At 46.0% G+C, this 19315-nt stretch overlaps 1 long non-coding RNA gene across 1 annotated transcript in view; it reads left to right on the top strand.

Moving 5' to 3' along the window:
• LOC123365642 overlaps positions 1–19315 on the top strand; it is a 52923-nt gene that overhangs the window by 18731 nt on the left and 14877 nt on the right. Inside the window, exon 2 of the long non-coding RNA XR_006577676.1 lies at positions 15124–15270. This is a non-coding gene — a long non-coding RNA (uncharacterized LOC123365642). The remainder of the gene's footprint in view (positions 1–15123; positions 15271–19315) is intronic.

Here is a 19315-nt window from a genome sequence, read left to right as displayed (position 1 = left end):
GGTTTTCAGGCATTAGCTCTTCTCTAGCCATCAGAGCACCCTCTGCAGGGCGGTGACCAACTTTCGCTTGGCCCCCCATGTCCCTCCGGACCTGGTGCCTTGTTTTCTGGGTACTGCCCCCTGGCTGTATACCCCTCAGTCTCAGAGTCTCCCATCCCTGGAAAACCCTCTCCCCCTAATTCTACCTCACCTCAGACATAGGCTACTGCCAGTCACCAATTATAGGACCTACTATAGGAACCCTAACCCTACGGCCGGAAGCCCTACCCATAGGAACTCTAACCTTAGCTCCAAGTGCCCAACCCATAGGAACCCTAACCCTAGCTCCAAGTGCCCAACCCATAGGAACCCTAACCCTAGCTGCAAATCCCCTACCCATAGGAACCCTAACCCTAGGATGGGAAGCCCTACACATAGGAACTCTAACGCTAGCTCCAAGTGCCCTACCCATAGGAAACCTAACCCTATCTAGAAGGGCCCAACCTATAGCAACCCTAAACCTAGCTCTAAGAACCCTAACCATGGGAAGCTGAACCCTTGGGCGGGAAACCCTAGCCATATGAAGCCGAACTGTTGGGCGGGATACTCTACCTATAGGAACCCTAACCCTAGCTCGAAGAGCTCTACCCATAGGATCCCTAACCCCAGCTCCAATACCCCAACCCATAGGAGTGCTAACCCTAAGGCGGGAAGCCCTACCCATAGGAACCCGAACCCTAGATCCAAGTGCCATACCCATACGAACCCTAACCCCAGGTTCAGGTTCCCTACCCATAGGAACATTTACACTAGTGTGGGAAGCCCTACCCATAGGAACCCTAACCCTAGCTCAATTTGCCCTACCAATAGGAACCCTAACCCTAGCTTCAAGTGTCCTACCCATAGGAACCCTAACCCTAGCTCCAAGTGTCCTACCAATGGGAACCCTAACCCTACCATTAGGAACCCTAACCCTAGGGCGGAAACCCATACCCATAGGAAACCTAACCCTAGCTGCAAGTGCCATACCCTTAGGAACACTAACCCTAGATCCAGATGCTCTACCCTTAAAAACCTTAACCCTAGGGCGGGTAGCCCTATCCATAGGATCCCTTACCCTAGGATGGGGCACCCTACCTATAGGAACCCTTACCCTAGCTCCAACTGCCCTAACCATAGGAACCCTAACCTTAGGGCGGGAAGGCCTACCCATAGGAACCCTAACCCTAGGGCTGGGCGCGGTACCCATAGGAACCCTAACCCTAGCTCTAAGTGTCCTACCCTTAGGAACCTTAATCTTAGGGTGGGGAGCCCTACACATAGGAACCCTAACCCTAGGTCCTAGTCCCCTACCCATAGGAACCCTATGCCTAGGGCAGGGTGCCCTACACTTAGGAACCCTAATCCCAGCTCCAAGTGCCTTACCCCTAGGAACTCTAACCATAGGGCGGGAAACCCTACCAATAGGAAACCTCTCCCTAGCTCCAAGTGCTTTACCCTTAGCAACCCTAACTCTCGGGTGGGAAGAACTATCTATAGGAACCCTAGCCGTAGCTGCAAGTGCCCTACCCTTAGGGACCCTAACCCTAGGGCGGGAAGCCATACACATAAGAACCGTAACCCGAGCTCTAAGTGCACTACCCATAGGAACCCTAACTCTAGCCCCGATTGCCCTACCATTAGGAACGCTAACTCCAGGGCAGGCAGCCCTACCCATAGGAACCCTAACCCTAGCTGCAAGTGCCATACCCTTAGGAACACTAATCCTAGCTCCAGGTGCCCTACCCTTAGGAACCCTAATCCTAGGGCGAGAAGCCCTATCCATAGGAACCCTAAACCTAGCTGCAAGTGCCCTCACCTTAGGAACCCTAACCCTAGGGCGGGAAGCCCTACCCATAGGAACCCTAAACATAGCTCCAAATGCCCTACCAATAGGAACCCTAACCCTAGCTCCAAGTGCACTACCCATAGGAAGCCTCTAACCCTAGGCCGGAAGCCCTATCCATAGCATCTCTTTCCCTAGCTCCAAGTGCCCTACCCATAGGAACCCTAACCCTATCTACAAGGGCCCAACCTATAGCAACCCTAAACCTAACTCTAAGAACCCCAACCATAGGAAGCCGAACCCTTGGGCGGGAAACCCTACCCATAGGAAGCCGAACCCTTAGGCGGGAAACCCTACCCATAGGAACCCTAACCCTAGCTCGAAGAGCCCTACCCAAAGGATCCCTAACCCTAGCTCCAAGACCCCTACCCATAGGCACGCTAACCCTAAGGCAGGAAGCCCTACTCATAGGAAACCTGAGCCTAGCTTCAAGTGCCCTTCCCTTAGAAACCCTAACCCTAGCTCCAAGTGCCCTACCCGTAGGAATCCTAAACCTAGGGCGGGAAGCCCTACCCATAGACACCCTAACCCTAGCTCCAAGTACTCTACCCATAGGAACCCTAAATCTATCTACAAGTGCCCTACCCACAGGAACCCTAACTCTAGCTCCAAGTACTCTACCCATAGGAACCCTAACCCCAGGTTCAGGTGCCCTACCCATAGGAACATTTACACTAGTGTGGGAAGCCCTACCCATAGGAACCCTAATCCTAGCTCCAAGTGTCCTACACATAGGAACCCTAACTCTAGCTCCAAGTGTCCTACCCATGGGAACCCTAACCCTACCATTAGGAACCCTAACCCTAGGGCTGAAACCCATACCCATAGGAAACATAACCGTAGCTGCAAGTGCCATACCCTTAGGAACCCTAACCCTAGCTCTTGGAGCTAGGGTTAGGGTTCCTATGGATAGGGCTCTTGGAGCTAGGGTTAGTGTTCCTATGGGTAGGGCACTTGGAGCTATGGTTAGGGTTCATACGAGTAGGGAACATTGAGCTAGGGTGACGGTTCCTATGGGTAGGCCTTCCCGCACTAGGGTAAATGTTCCTATGGGTAGGACACTTGGAGCTAGGGTTAGGGTTCCTATGGGTAGGGCACTTGGAGCTAGGGTTAGGGTTTCTATGGGTAGGGCACTTGGAGCTAGGTCTAGGGTTGGTATAGGTTGGGAAGTTGGAGATAGGGTTAGGGTTCCTATGGGTAGGGCCTACCGCCGTAGGGTTATGGTTCCTATGGGTAGGGCCCTTGGACCTAGGGTTACGTTTCCTTTTGGTATGGCTTCCCACCCTAGGTTCAGGGTTCCTATGGATAGGGCTTTCTGAGCTAGGTTTAGGGTTTCTATAGGTTGGGCCCTTGTAAATAGGGGTAGGGTTCCTATGGGCAGGGCTTTGTGCCCTAGTGTTAGGGTTCCTATGGGTAGGGCACTTGGAGATAGGGTTAGGTTTCCTAAGGGTAGGGCACTTGGAGCCAGGGTCAGGGTTCCTATGGGTAGGGAACTTCGAGCTACGATGAGGTTTCCTATGGGTAAGGCACATGGAGCTAGGGTAAGGGTTCCTATGGGTAGGGCACTTGGAGCTAGGGTTAGGGTTCCTAAGGGTAAGACACTTTGAGCTACGATTAGGTTTCCTATGGGTAAGAAACTTCGAGGTAGGATTAGGCTTCCTATGGGTAAGGCACTTAGAGCTAGCTTTAGGGTGCCTATGGGTAGGGAACTTGGAGCTAGTGTTAGGGTTCCTATGGGTAGGGCTTCCCGCCCTAGGATTAGGGTTCCTATGAGAACGGCACTTGGAGCTAGGGTTTTGGTTCCTTTGGGTAGGGCACTTGGAGCTAGAGTTAGTGTTCCTATGGGTAGGCACTGCGAGGCAGTGTTAGGGTTCCAATGAGTAGGGCTTCCCGCACTAGGGTAAATGTTCCTATGGGTAGGGCACCTGAAGCTATGGTTAGGGTTCCTATGGGTATAGCACTTGGTCTAGGGTTAGGGTTCCTATGAGTAAGGCACCTGGAGCTAGGGTAAGGTTTCCTATGTGCAGGGCTTCCCGCCCTACGTTTAGGGTTCCTTTCGGTAGGGCACTTGGAGCTAGGTTTAGGGTTGCTATAGGTTGGGCACTTGGAGATAGGGTTAGGGTTCCTATGGGTAGGGAACTTTGAGCTAGCGTTAGGGTTCCTATGTGTAGGGCTTCCCGCCCTAGGGTTTGGGTTCCTATGGTTTGCGCACTTGGAGCTACGGTTAGGGTTCCCATGGGTAGGGCACTAGGAGCCAGGGTTAGGGTTCCTATGTGTAGGGCTTCCCGCCCTACGTTTAGGGTTCCTATCTGTAGGGCACTTGTAGCTACGGTTAGGGTTCCTAATGGTCGGGCTTCCCGCCCTAGGGTTAGGGTAGCTATCGGTAGGGCACTTGTAGCTATGTTTAGGGCTCCTAATGGAAAGGCTTCCCGCCCTAGGGTTAGGGTTCCTATCGGTAGGGAACTTGGAGCTAGTTTTAGGGTTCCTATGGGTAGGATTAGGGTTAGGGTTCCTATGGGAAGGTGTTCCCCCGCTAGGTTTAGGGTTCCTATCGGTAGGGCACTTGGAGCTAGGGTTAAGTTCCGTATGGGTAGGGCTTCCCTCCGTAGGCTTATGGTTCCTATGGGTAGGGAACTTGGAGCTAGCATTAGTGTTCCTATGTGTATGGCTTCCTGCCCTAGGGTTAGGTTTTCTATAGGTTGGGCACTTAGAGCTAGAGTTAGGGTTCGTATGGGTAGGGCACTTGGAGCTAGGGTTAGCTTTCCCATGGGTAGGGCTTCCCGCCCTAGGGTTAGGGTTTCTATAGGTTGGGCACTTAGAGCTAGAGTTAGGGTTCATATGGGTAGGGCACTTGGAGCTAGGGTTAGCTTTCCATGGGTAGGGATTCCTGCCCAAGGGTTCGGGTTCCTATGGGAAGGGCTCTTAGAGCTAGATTTAGGGTTGATATAGGTTGGACCCTTCTAGATAGGGTAAGGGTTCCTATGGGTAGGGCATTTGGAGATAGGGTTAGGGTTTCTATGGGTTGGGCACTTGGAACTAGGGTTAGGGTTCCCATGGATCGGGCACTTGGAGCTAGGGTTAGGGTTCCTATGGGTAGCGCTTCCAGCCCTAGGGTTAATGTTCCTATGGGTAAGGCACCTGAAGCTAGGGTTACGCTTCCTATGGGTAGGGCACTTGGAGCTAGGGTTAGGTTTCCTATGGATACGGCTTCCCGCCCTAGAGTTAGAGTTCGTATGGATAGGGCTCTTGAAGCTAGGGGTAAGGTTCCTATGGGTAGGGCTCTGAGAGATATGGTTATGGTTTCTATGGATAGGGCACTTGGAGCTAGGGTTAGGTTTCCTATGGGTACGGCTTCCCGCCCGAGAGTTAGTGTTGTTATGGGTAGGGCTCATGGAGATACGTTTAGGATTCCTATGGTTAGGACTTCTCTCCCAAGGGTGATGTTTCCTATGGGTAGGGCTACTAGAGCTAGGTATAGGGTTGCTATATGTCGGGGACTTGGAGATACGGTTAGGGTTCCTATTGGTAGGGCTTCCCGCTGTAGGGTTATGGTTTTTATGGGTAGAGAACTTGGAGTTAGCGTTATAGTCCCTATGTTTAGGGCAACCCGCCCTCGAGTTAGGTTTCCTATGGCTAGGGCTTTCCGCTCTAGGGTTAGGGTTCCTATGGGTAGGACTCTTCGAGCTAGGGTTACAGTTCCTAAGGGTAGGGTACTTGGAGCCAGTGTTCGGATTCCTATGGGTAGGGCTACGCGCCCTAGGATTAGGGTTCCTATGGATAGGTCTCTTGGAGCTAGGGGGAAGGTTCCTATGGGTAGGACTCCCCACCCTAAGATTAAGGTTCCTAAGGGTAGGGCTCTTAGAGCTAGGGTTAGGGTTCCTATGGGTATTGCGCCCAGCCCTAGAGTTAGGGTTCCTGTGGGTAGAGCTCTTGGAGCTAGGGTCAGGTTTCCTATGGATACGGCATCCTGCCCTAGGGTTACGGTTCCTATGAGTAGAGAACTTGGAGCTACGGTTAGTGTTCCTATGGGTAGGTCACTTGGAGCGAGGGTTAGGGTTCCTATGGGTAGGTCACTTGGAGCTAGGGTTAGGGTTCCTATGGGTAGGGCACTTGGAGCTAGGGTTAGGGTTCCTATGGGTAGGGCTTACCGCCCTAGGGATAGGGTTACAATGTGTAAAGTACTTGGAACTAGGTTTAGGGTTCCAATGGGTAGGGCTCTTGTAGCTAGGGTTAGGGTTCCAATGGGTAGGGCTCTTGGAGCTAGGGTTAGGGTTCCTATGGGTAGGGCTTCCCGCCCTAGGGTTAGGGTTCCTATGGGTAGGCCTTCCCACCCTCGGTTAGGGTTCCTATGGGTTGGGTTTCCCGCCCTAGGGTTAGGGTTCCTATGGGTAGAGTACTTGGAGCTAGAGTTAGGTTTCCTGTGGGTAGGGCACTGGGAGCTAGAGTTAGGGTTCCTATGGCTAGGGCTTCCCACCCAAGGGTTAGGGTTCCTATGGTTAGAGTACTTTGAGCTCGGGTTTGGGTTGCAATGGGTAGGGCTCTTGGAGCTAGGTTTAGGGTTCCTATTGGTAGGGCTCTTGGAGCTAGGTTAGGGTTCCTATGGGCAGAGTACTTGGAGTTATGGTTAGGGTTCCTATGGGTAGGACACTTGGAGCTAGGGTTAGGGTTCCTATGGGTAGGGAACTTGGTGCTAGGGTTAGGGTTCCTATGGGTAGGGCTCTTGGACATAGGGTTAGGGTTCCTATGGGTAGGGCTCTTGGAGCTAGGATTAGGGTTCATATGGGTAGGGCACTTGGAGCTAGGGTTAGGGTCCCTATGGATTGTGCTTCCCGCCCCAGGGTTAGGGTTCCTATGAGTAGGGCAATTGGAGCTAGGGTTAGTGTTCCTGTGCGTAGGTCACTTGGAGCTATGGTTACGGTTCCTATGAGTAGGGCACTTGGAGCTAGGGTTAGTGTTCCTATGGGTAGGTCACTTGGAGCTAGGGTTAGGGTTCCTATGGGTAGGGCACTTGGAGCTAAGGTTAGGGTTCCAATGGGTAGGGCTCTTGGAGCTAGGTTTAGGGTTCCTATGGGTAGGGCTTAACACCCTAGGGTTAGGGTTCCTATGGGTAGAGTACTTTGAGCTCGGGTTTGGGTTCCTATGGGTCGGGCTCTTGGAGCTAGGGTTAGGGTTCCTATTGGTAGGGCACTTGGAGATAGGGTTAGGGTTCCTATGGGAGGGCTTCCCGCCCTAGGGTTAGGGTTCCTATGGGTAGAGTACTTGGAGCTAGGGTTAGGGTTCCTATGGGTAGAGCTCTTGGAGCTAGTGTTAGGTTTCCTATGTGTAGGGCTTCCTTCCCTAGGGTTATGGTTCCTATGGGTAGGGCTTCCCGCCCTAAGGTTAGGGTTTCTATGGGTAGGGCACTTGGAGCTAGGGTTAGGGTTCCTATGGGTAGAGCTCTTGGAGCTAGAGTTAGGGGTCCTATGGGTATGGCTTCCTGCCCTAGGGTTAGGGTTCCTATGGGTAGGGCACTTGGAGCTAGGGTTAGGGTTCCTATGGGTAGGGCACTTGGAGCTAGGGTTAGTGTTCCTATGGGTAGGGCTTCCCGAACTAGGGATAGGGTTACAATGTGTAAAGTACTTGGAACTAGGCTTAGGGTTCCAATGGGCAGAGTACTTGGAGCTAGGGTTAGGGTTACAATGGGTAGGGCTCTTGGAGCTAGGATTAGGGTTCCAATGGGTACGGCTCTTGGAGCTAGGTTTAGGGTTCCTATGGGTAGGGCTTCCCGCCCTAGGGTTAGGGTTCCTATGGGTAGAGTACTTGGAGCTAGAGTTAGGTTTCCTGTGGGTAGGGCACTGGGAGCTAGAGTTAGGGTTCCTATGGCTAGGGCTTCCCACCCAAGGGTTAGGGTTCCTGTGGTTAGAGTACTTTGAGCTCGGGTTTGGGTTGCAATGGGTGGGGCTCTTGGAGCTAGGTTTAGGGTTCCTATTGGTAGGGCTCTTGGAGCTAGGTTAGGGTTCCTAGGGGAAGGGCTTCCCGCCCTAGGGTTAGGGTTCCTATGGGCAGAGTACTTGGAGTTATGGTTAGGGTTCCTATGGGTAGGACACTTGGAGCTAGGTTTAGGGTTCCTATGGGTAGGGCACTTGGAGTTAGAATTAGGGTTCCTATGGGTAGGGCTCTTGGAGCTAGAGTTCGGGTTCCTATGGGTAGGGCTTCCCGCCCTAGGGTTAGGGTTCCTATGGGTAGAGTACTTTGAGCTCGGGTTTGGGTTCCTATGGGTCGGGCTCTTGGCGCTAGGGTTAGGGTTGCAATGGGTAGGGCCCTTGGAGCTAGGGTTAGGGTTCCAATGGGTAGTGCTTCCCGCCCTAGGGTTAGGGTTCCTATGGGTAGAGTACTTGGAGCTAGAGTTAGGGTTCCTGTGGGTAGGGCACTGGGAGCTAGGGTTAGGGTTCCTATGGGTAGGGCTCTTGGAGCTAGAGTTAGGGTTTCTATGGGTAGGGCACTTGGAGCTAGATTTAGGGTTCCTATGGGTAGGGCTCTTGGAGCTAGGGTTAGGGTTCCAATGTGTAGGGCTTCCCGCCCTAGGGTTAGTGTTCCTATGGATAGGGCTTCCCACCCTAGTGTTAGGGTTCCTATGGGTAGAGTACTTCGAGCTATGGTTAGGGTTCCCATGGGTAGGGCACTTGGAGCTAGGGTTAGGGTTCATATGGGTAGGGAACTTGGAGCTAGGGTTAGGGTTCCTATGGGAGGGCTTCCCTCCCTAGGGTTAGGGTTCCTATGGGTAGAGTACTTGGAGCTAGAGTTAGGGTTCCTGTGGGTAGGGCACTGGGAGCTAGGGTTAGGGTTCCTATGGGTGGGGCACTTGGAGCTAGGGTTAGGGTTCCTATGTGTAGGGCTTCCCTCCCTAGGGTTAGTGTTCCTATGGGTAGGGCTTCCCACCCTAGGGTTAGGGTTCCTATGGGTAGAGTACTTCGAGCTATGGTTAGGGTGCCTATGGGTAGGGAACTTGGAGCTAGGGTTAGGGTTCCTATGGGAGGGCTTCCCTCCCTAGGGTTAGGGTTCCTATGGGTAGAGTACTTGGAGCTAGGGTTAGGGTTCCTATGGGTAGAGGTCTTCGAGCTAGGGTTAGGGTTGGAGCACAATTCTTCAGTAAGGGGTGAATTCTGGGGAAAATTCCACTGCCATGGAATCACAGTACAAAACATCTTTAATACTGTTTCTGGTGCCTTTTATTTTGAATTATTTCTAGAGTGCCACCATATTTGTTAGATATTTCACTTATTTTTTTTTAAATTACGGTCTACCTGTCCTTAACTATCTACTCTGGTTTCCTATTGAATATAGAGTTAAACTCAAGGTCTCAGTCTTTATTTTCAAGGTGCTCAATGGCCTGGGCCCAGAATATCATCAAAAAGACCACCTAAAGCTCCAGGACTAAGTTGATAGTCAAGAATTCTGCTCCTCATGCACAACAGAACTTTCTACAAGAAGGGTATAATTCATCTTTTCAGGAAACAGAGCTTTCTTGGGGGATGGTCTTCCCACACCTTCCACTCCAAATAGAAGATGCATTTCTCCAACCTGGCCTTTTCTAACATAAATACATAGCAATGTGTATATATTTAAAAAAAGAACCCAGAAAACAAAAACAAAGATACTTAAAAAAACAGTACTCTACAAACACAATTTTTCCCTAGGGAGAGAATGAAAGAAAAAATAAATAACATGGGACAGATGTTCATCATGTTACTTATTGTAGTACTAGAAGCTGTTCAGAAATTACAGTGATGAGGGTGGTAAAAGAACCTATATAAAACAGAATTTATATTGAGTACAAACACAGTGTTTAGCAGTAATACATTTCTTGGCCTATCATCTCATTTTTCATTTGCAGGAATAAGTGTTAGTCACTCCAGAAACTAAATCCATTTACATGTTTTATATGTTGTTGTTTTAAATGCTTAGTTGCTGGAAAAAAAATAATTGGACTAGAAGTACAATAGGAAAATCAGATGCCTACAGGAAAGAGCAAATTTCAACTTAAGTCAAACTTTAGGTCTAAAATTCATCAAGATGTTCTTTTAGATATCTCTGACATTATTCAGGAGACATTAGACCTGATTTTCATTACAGATACGCATCTTGAAATGCCAGCTGTCTCATACACAAGCACGCCAAGATACTACAGTATGCACATGCATAAGTGAGCAGAATCAGTTTCACACACATACTAGTAGGTGAGGTTCCATGCAGAAAATCTAAGGGATAAAAGAGTTCTGGAGAGTTGGCAATTTCTCAGAGACACAATATTAAAGGTAGAACAGCAAACTATCCGGATGCAAAGGAAAAGTAGGAAGAATCGTAAGAGACCAATAAAGCTGCATTAGGGGTCTTTAATGATCTGATAATCAGAAAGGAATCCTACAAAATGGGGAAAATGGATAAATTGCCATAGATTAATACCAAAAAATAGCACAAGCATGTAGGGACAAAAATCAGAAAAGCTAAGGCAAAAATTGAGTTACACATGGCAATGGACATGAAAGGCAATAAGAAGAGATTCTATAGATATGTTAGGTGCAAGAGAAAGGTAAAGGAAAGTGCAGGTTCACTACTTAGTGAGGAAAGAGTGGTAATCTTGGAAGACCTCAAGAAGGTTGAGATGTTTAATCCTGTTTTGCTTCAGTCTTCTCTACAAAAGTTAATTGTGACTAGATGCTTAACACAATATTAACAACATGGGGGAAGGAACTCAAGACAGAACAAGGAAAGATCAAGTTAAAGAATATTTAGGAAAGTTAGATGTATTCAAGTAGCAGGGCCTGATGAAATTCACCCTAAGGTACTTTAAAGGTACTAGTTGAAGCAATTTCAGAATAATTAAGCCATTATCTGAGAACTCATGGAGAATGGGTGAGGTCCCAGAGGACTGGAGGAGGGCAAATATAGTACCTGTCTTTTTTAAAGGGGGAACAAAGAGGACCTGGAGAATTATACACCTGTCAGCCTAACTTCCATACATGGAAAAATATTGGAACAAATTATTAAACAATCATCTTGAGAATAATAGGGTGGTAAGTAATAGTCAACATGCATTTGTCAAGAACAAATCATGCCAAACCAACCTAATTTCCTTCTTTGTCAGGGTTACTGGCCTAGTGGATAAAGAGGAAGCAGTAGATGTGGTTTATCTTGATTTTAGCAAAGCTTTTGACAGTCACATATGATACTCTCATAAGTAAATTAGGGAAATGTGGACTAAATGAAATTACTATAAGATGGGTGCACAACTGGTTGAAAAACCATACTCATAGAGTAACTATCAATGGTTCGTTGTCATACTTGGAGGATGTATCTAGTGTAATCTAGGGATCTGACCTGGGTCCAGTACTAGTCAATATTTTTTTATTAATGACTTGGATAATAGAGTGGACTGTATGTTTATAAAATTTGAGGATCACACCAAGTTGGGAAGAGTTGCAAGCATTTGAGGACAGGATTAGAATTCAGAATGACCTTGATAAACTGGAGAATTGTCTGACATCAACAAGATGAAATTCAATAAAGACATGTGCTAAGTACTACACTTAGGAAGGAAAAAAATCAAATGCCCAAATACAAAATGGGGAATAAATGGCTAGGCAGCTGTACTGCAATAAAAGATCTGTGGGTTATAGTGGATCACACATTGTATATGAGCCAACAATTTGAGTGGCATGGCCCCAGCTGCAGCCACTTCCCCCAATCAGCCCAGCCTAGTAGCTCCCAGCCACAACCTTCCCCCAGGACTGTTTTAAGCCCTTCAGGGCAGGAGCAGGGGTCCACCCTGCTACAAGGATGGAGTAGAATTAGATGACCGCTTGAAAGTGCCATCAAGCCCTACATTTCTATAATTTTATGATAAGAAGAGAGAAAAGAAAGGAAGAAAACACAAAATGTATTATCTTAACAGTTGTCCACAGTGCTACAAACATTCAGATTAAAAAAATATTTTACAACAGATTAAATTTTAAGAAACTAACTGAAATAGAGATTTCAGAAATTATTACAAGATTACTGACACTCTTTGGCTCCATTCCAGTTCACTAAAAATATCTAACTGGGGGGCATTTTAGCTCTATGTATAACAAAAGTCTGGAAAGAGAATTCAGCCAATAGTCATACAAAAACTGGAGATTTGTAGCTGGATTAGACAAAATGGCCAAACTGAAAGTTTTAGAATGGCTTTGTGATGTGCACCAACAGGGACAAGGAAGAGATTTTTATGTTTCCTACTACAGGATTTGAACCTTTGTTTCAGAGGTATAAGGCTATTGTACCAGCTTCCTGTATCACTGTAGTTACTATTTTTTTAATTTATAATAGCCAAGATAGGGATTATTTAGTAGGAGCATTTTATTAATATAAAAAAAGTTGAGGATTTTATTTTACTTCATTAAAAAAAAACGCACACACACACACAGTGACATAAGGCCAAACGCTCAAAATGTGGCCTTTGCTTGTTAACATCCAAATACGTACTTGCTACTACAGTGAAGTTGTGTGCCTATTGATGACATTGCACGGCTGGACCACATTTGCTCTCAGCATTGAGCAGAGTAACATGAGAGCAGAGCGGCCAATGTTTTAACATGAAAAAAAAACTTTCCCCTTTCACCTCTGATAAACCCTAAGTACTATGGAGCTGCTTCTGCTCCAGAGAGAAGGGATGAAGGACTAGGGTATCTGTTTTCCCATTTAAACAAAAATGCATTGTCATACAACAATCAAAAAGGGATGAAACACAATGGGGCAAACACATGCACTCTACTGAAAATTCTCTCTTCAAAAGCATTTTTATGAGAACCACCATAAATTTTCTCCGAGAGGGGTGATCCAGAGCTGTATCCAGAGAGGTGGGGGACTCCATTAGAGACAGGGAAGTCAGTCACAATCTCCCTACTTTAATTTGATGGCAAAATTATAAGAAGAGACTCTCAGGAACCTCTAAAATTCCCTTCCAGTGTATAAGTGGTACCAACCAAGATGACCCACTGAAGCCAGTTGCCCTTAAGAACCACTGCGGAAACATGTATGCCTTTCAAAGAGCCAGTCACTACTGTTCTTGTGTAATACTGACAGACCTCGGTCGTTGGCAGGCAGGATTGAACCTGGGACCTCTGGAGCTAAATGCATGAGCTAAAAGCCATATGGACCTTAGCTAAGGCTGTAGAGCAGACTCATTAATTTCTCTCAGTGGTCTCCGTGCCACTAGATGGGACAGAACACCACACCCAGAAGGTGTGGGGTTACATACTTCGCCTAGCTGAGGAAGCGCATCCCGAGCTTCAGAGACTTCCCTCTTGAAATCCCAGATGAGCCCCCACTTGTAACACCAAGTGCTAGTACAATATATAGGCGCTTTCTTCCTGACTTTGTTTTCCTGTGCTCTGCTGCTCCATTTCATGTGTGAGCCCTATAGATGCATTAGTGCTCATGTCTTAACAACTTCACTTTGCTTCCTTGTTAAGACACAGAGTGGATCAAAGGGGATGGGAAGCAATAATGTTTACAAGCATCTAATCCCATATTTAACCCAACATCGTATCAATGTTATACCAATAGAATAAAAACCAGCAGGATCTTATTAAGAGGGGTAAGGCAAAGATGCCACATTTAGTGTAAATATAATAATAAAGCAAAAGATAAAAGTAAACAATGTTGTTTAACTACTTATTCCTATCACTACTTATTCCTTATACACACACACACACATATATATATATATATATATATATTCATTCACACAATCATTCATTCAAGTTCTGTATAGGTGTTATAGTTACCAGCCTAGAAGTTGCTCATACCAAGTTACTGGCCAGGTATCTTGGTCATGAGGATGGAGCCGAGTCTGTGTCAGATGCACCTGATGCTCCTGGAGGCTGGCAGCAGAATCAGAGACTCAAAGTCCTCAGTCTTTGGAGTTCATTCTTATAGGAATTAATTCCTATGTTAGTCTATGGGAGCTGTTTCATTCTGCTGTTGCTGACTCAATCAGCAGATGGCACATTGCTGGTGGCTCCGCACTGTCTAAAGTGGCACATTCCTGGTGGCTTCACACTGTTCAAAGTTTGTGTTTCTCATCCTTCCAGGTGTTGGGGTTGATCCCAGTTTACCCTCCAGGGGGTTGTCTGGTGGTCCACTTGACACATTCTTCGGCCGATGGATACTCCCTTTCAAGGCTGGCACCTCCCTAACCATTCATGTACATCAAGCATTCATCAACATACATTCCATATCTTAACCATATTTTAATTTACTGTCTCCACCACTTTCAGAGTGTGTGCTAATTTACAATGAAGTGAAAGTCACTTAACGGCTTGTAGCGTTTGTTTACATTGTATCAATTACAGCTTAAGGCTCACAGCGTTCACTTCAAGAACAAAGTCAATTAACTTGTGTAAGTTTTACATAGTAATAGAGTATCTTTCACAGGACAGATACAATCAATGTTTTCTGCAGACAGGAGCTTACAAGTTTTAACAGAAGAACTAAAAGATGTTTGTACTTGGTGAAACTGGGGGGGTCACTGTCACTTGGGGGAATCACTGTTAGTACCTTCTTTAATATCCCTAGATCAATGTAGAATGTACAGTGTTGCCCACTCTCATGATATTTCGAGTTTGTCATTAAAGCCCCAGCTCCTCAAGTCATGTAAATAAATGAGAATCTCACCTTTAATTATTTTTTTTTAGGTAATGATGGCTGTGGAGAAAAGTTTGAAAATGTGACATACATAAACCTGAAAGCAATTACAAAGCACACAAAGTGTATTATTTTGTTTTTAAATGTCATGATTTTTTGGGGCCTGACTCATGATTTTTTTTTTAATACTTAGGGCTAACAATACAGAAACTATAAATTGTTTATGTTAGTAGTACTCCACATGTGGTCCGTGGATCCCTGAGGGTCCGCAGACAATGTCTAAGGGATCTTCACAAGGTTGTTGTTACCATAGAACAGTGGTTTTCAACCTGTGGTCCACAAATCCCTGCAGTCTGCAGACTACATCTAAGATTTCAGTTTCCATTCAAAAATTTTTAGGGGTCTGCAAATGAAAAAAGGTTGAGAACCACTGGTTTACATTACTTTCCTCTTGATAGGTATGATCAACTTTATTGTCTTCATCTTGACAAGCAAAACTAGCTGTATTTCTTATCTTTTGACATGTACATTATGTCCAGCTATATTGCTTTCTTCTTTTAATGTTGCTGTCAGTAGCATTTCTTATCTCTTCACAGGTATACCCAGCTGCTTTCATTATCCCTTCACAGCTATGGCCAGCTGCATTTCTTGACCTTCAAAATGTTTGACAAGATGTATATTTCTCCTTGAACACTGTGAACAGCTGGATTGCTTATCTGACAAGCATTAACAGCCACACTGCCGTAAGTAAAACAGAATCCTCTTTCTTGACAGTTTTCAGTCAGCTGCTTCCCTTGATGGATATAAACAGATGGCTTTTCTTACTCCTTCACCATTGTGACCAGCTACATTGTACAGCCATTGACAGAAAAAAAAAGCAGGTGCATCACTTCACCTGTACAAACCCTGTTTTCTGTACCTCATATTTGTATGATTCAATTATTTCTTGGCAGGCACGACTAATGGATTTCAATATCTTTTCACAGTAGAACAGTTGCAGTGTTTAAGTTTTCACAAACAGTTGCACCCTGTCCAGCTATAACAAATTGCACTGCATACTGCTGGATTGGATACTCCAAAGACCTCAATTACTTATCCATTGCCAGGTTAAATTGTTTCCCTACAGATATACAGCCAAGCTGCAGCACTCAACTTCTAAAAGATACAGCCACCTGCATTTAGGTGCAACAAGCTGCACTGTATTTTTTTTCCAAATTATACAGGTTTTATGATATAACTTGATAAGTGCAACATTGGGTGTAGGGGGTTGTGTGTGCTTGGTTCTGTAAGTTAAGGAGAGTCAACCCAACACCTTCAAGAATTTGAGATAACTGAGTATAATTAAAATATCCTGCTTTACAACAAAATATATGAAGCTTTGTTGATTTTAGGTTTGTGTGACAGGGGGCTTGGAGGGGCTAGTGATTAAAGTGCTTGGCTTTCAGCCCCCTGCTCTGTAGAGGAGTCTCAGTCTTTAAGGCTGGGGGAGGGCAGGGTAGAAGGACCTAGCCCTTCCTCTCTCTCCAACAGGTCCTAGTCCAGGGCTCTGGGTGCATCAATCCCTGAACAGAGGCAGCCCTACCAGCAGGAAGTCTAAATCCACCATCCTGGGCTACTTCCTGCCAGGCTCTGGGCAGGGGGCAGGGATAGCTCAGTGGTTTGAGCATTGGCCTGCTAAACTCAGGGTTATGAGTTCAATCCTTAAGGGGGCTATTTAGGGAACTGGGGTGAAAATCTGTTAGGGGCTTGGACTAGATGACCTCCTGAGGTCCCTTCCAACCCTGATATTCTATGAAAAGTTTATGGTATGGCATCTCTAGTCCAATTCACGGGGTGGCTGGCTTGCCTCCCGTAGATTCTGGGTGACATCTTGCCACAGTCCCAGGCTTCTTTGGGCAGGGCAGATGCAAGTTGGTGAGGCTGAACCCCACAATATCTCTGGGCTTTTCTCACTCAGTTACCTCGGGTACCAGAGGCTCCTCGGTCTCCTCTTCATTCTCCCTTGGCTGGAGAGACAGTGCTTCCTCCCAGGTGGCTGCCTAGGCTGACAGGCTAGTGATCCTTCTGTTTGCCAGCTTCCATCCTTTTCTCCACCCTCTCCAGACCTGGCATTGGCTTACAGATATAACAGGGTGGGGCTAGCTGGGCCCAAAGGCTCTCTTTAATCCTTGGTGTGCTAGTGAGTAGTTTCTCTGCTTCATCACAGTTTGTTTGCTTATTTTGGATTGTGATGGCTGTGAGTTGGGTGTTTGTTTGTTAGTTGGTGAATTTATTTTAAAGTGGCAGGTGTAGGGCTCCAGCAAGGCCTAGGTATAACTAAGAGTATGAACCACAGTAGGCCTTGGCAGAATAGTAACACCTCCTAGGTGTCAGTTAACCAAGTAAGCACATTCCTGACCATAGAGAATGGTACAAGAACACACTGACTCCTCTTAAAAATAAGGAGGGGTTGACAAGATAATGGATGAGTCTACTTTGTTTGAACTAGCCGATACAAGATATAAGGTGTAACATTTGGAATGTAATACATACACTTGTTTATATCAGTGTATAAAAGTAGAAGTCATAGGAGGAGCATCTTTGTACTGACCTAAGGGACAGCATCATATTGTGCTGATTCAGCTGGTATCTTGTCATGGGCATACAAGTGTTGGACAGGGCATCAGTACCATGCTTTGCTGTCAGTAAACCTGTCCAAGTGCCTTTGCCACCAAACTAAGCCTGTGATCTTTCCTTATGAGAAACATTGAGGTCTGCTGAATCAACATGCTGCACTATCTGCTAGTTCAGCTAACACCAAAGCTCCAACAGCAGCAGCACTAACAGCATTAACAACTCTGCAGCACTAGCAACACTCCACAGTCCTAACAACACTGGTGACCCCAAACACTGATTTGGTAAAAGACGCGCTGTTCGCTCTTAAGGTCATAACCTGAGATGGCAGAAAACTTGAATCTAGGGAATCCCCTCATCCTACCCTCAATAAATTCCCATAGAGTTTGATAAAGTATGGACGCACTGGGTAACAAGTAAAGGCAGTCCATGTCAGGGCCAGCTCCAGGCTTTTTGCGGCCCCAAGCCAAAAAAAAAAAGGGGGGGGGGCAGAGTGCTGCCACCAAAGCAAAAAAAGAAAAAAAGGACGGACTGCTGCCCCTTGAAAAGGGCTGCCCCAAGCACATGCTTGGAACGCTGGTGCCTAGAGCTGGTCCTCGTCCATGTGAGTTCTAAAAAGAAAGTGGGGAGACATGCAAGAAATGTAAAATATTACAAACTATGGCCATGGGTCTTAGATGGGTAAGACAACACACCACAACATTGGTGGGGCAAATAACAGAAACAAAAATAGTTAGAAGAAGCAAGAGAAGCAATAGAGCACTGAAAAGCAGTACAGACATATATGTTATGTTACAGCAGGCACTGGAACAGAATAGAAAATTGGAAACAGCTGTAGAGAATCTGCAAAAAAGAAGGAGTGCCAACCTCTACTATAAAGCTTGGTGGACAACAAAAAGCTTCGGGTACTTAAATAGTGCCTAAAGGATGGGGACAAAAATGGGAAAAGGTTGCCCTAGCAAAATAGAGTAACTCAAAGCAACAATCAGCAAGCAGCCCATGGGCAGGGGCCACCACACTGCAACTACCACCATATAATGAGAACCAGATTATGGCAAAACTTAAGCTGAAACCTAGAGAGGTACCTGTAAGAACAGAGAAAGTAAGTGCATTATCAAATGATTTGACTAGATTGGTAGATAAGATGGTTAACAGAGCACCTTAAGAGAGAGCCCACAACTTCTTTACAGGGGTTTGGAGGAAAGAGGATATAGAAATAATAAGCCATCTGCTAGCAGGTTAGAATAGATGCATTAACACATGGAATTAGGTTTGTCAACCCTCCAGGATTGTCCTGGAGTCTCCAGGAATTAAAGATTAATATTTAATTAAATATTAGGTCATGTGATGAAATCTCCAGGAATTCATCCAACCAAAGTTGGCAACTATACATGGAATTGCCCAGAAATGGTTAACTGCAAAAGAGAGGGGCACTTCTGTAATTCATTTGACATGCAGATAAAAGCAACAGGCAGTGGGAGAACAAATTCAGGTTTTGCGGGAACAGGTAGCAACCCCTATTCTCTTCCCAGCGCCAAGATAAAAACCAGGTCCAGGTTTCCAAACCCTCTGCTTCAACCCATGGAACCCCACTCACCTCTCAGAGCTATTAATATAACCTTCTTTCTCAAATATTATATCCTCTATGTTTGCTAAACTCATTGCTGCTGCTGCTGCTGCTGCCTGTACTTTAAACTGACCTCACAGCATTAGCCAATCTCTTTTGGCTCATGTCTCCCTCCCTTCTTAGGTTGCTCTACCCCTCACCCCTACTCCTTCTGCCCTCTTTATCTGAAAGGTTAGAAGTTATAGTTATTACAGAAACAGCCAATGCAGAAAGACAAAGCAAGTGGGAAAAATACAAAACAAAGAAATCAAACAAAGTAAAAGCTTAAGGTAAAAACATTACTTTAAATTACCACTACTTTAACCCTTCAGGAAATCAACAGCTAATGAGACTGTTGAAGATATAGTTGCTAAACAACAGAAATGCTAGCTCTGCTTCTAACCCTAGCCACTAACTAATATCTGAATATGGATTTCCCTTATTTCTAAATAGTAGCATTTCTAAGAGAAAAGTAATATAAAGGAATTTAAAGGAATTAAATTAAAACAACAAAGTAGGCAAATAATTTAATAAGAATTGATCAAAAATCCTATTAAAAGTTTTAAATA

Source organism: Mauremys mutica, chromosome 3 (genome assembly GCF_020497125.1).
Source record: "Mauremys mutica isolate MM-2020 ecotype Southern chromosome 3, ASM2049712v1, whole genome shotgun sequence".
Classification (NCBI taxonomy): domain Eukaryota; kingdom Metazoa; phylum Chordata; order Testudines; family Geoemydidae; genus Mauremys; species Mauremys mutica.
Note: the sequence above shows the minus strand (reverse complement) of the source record. Positions and strands in the feature narration are given on the sequence as shown.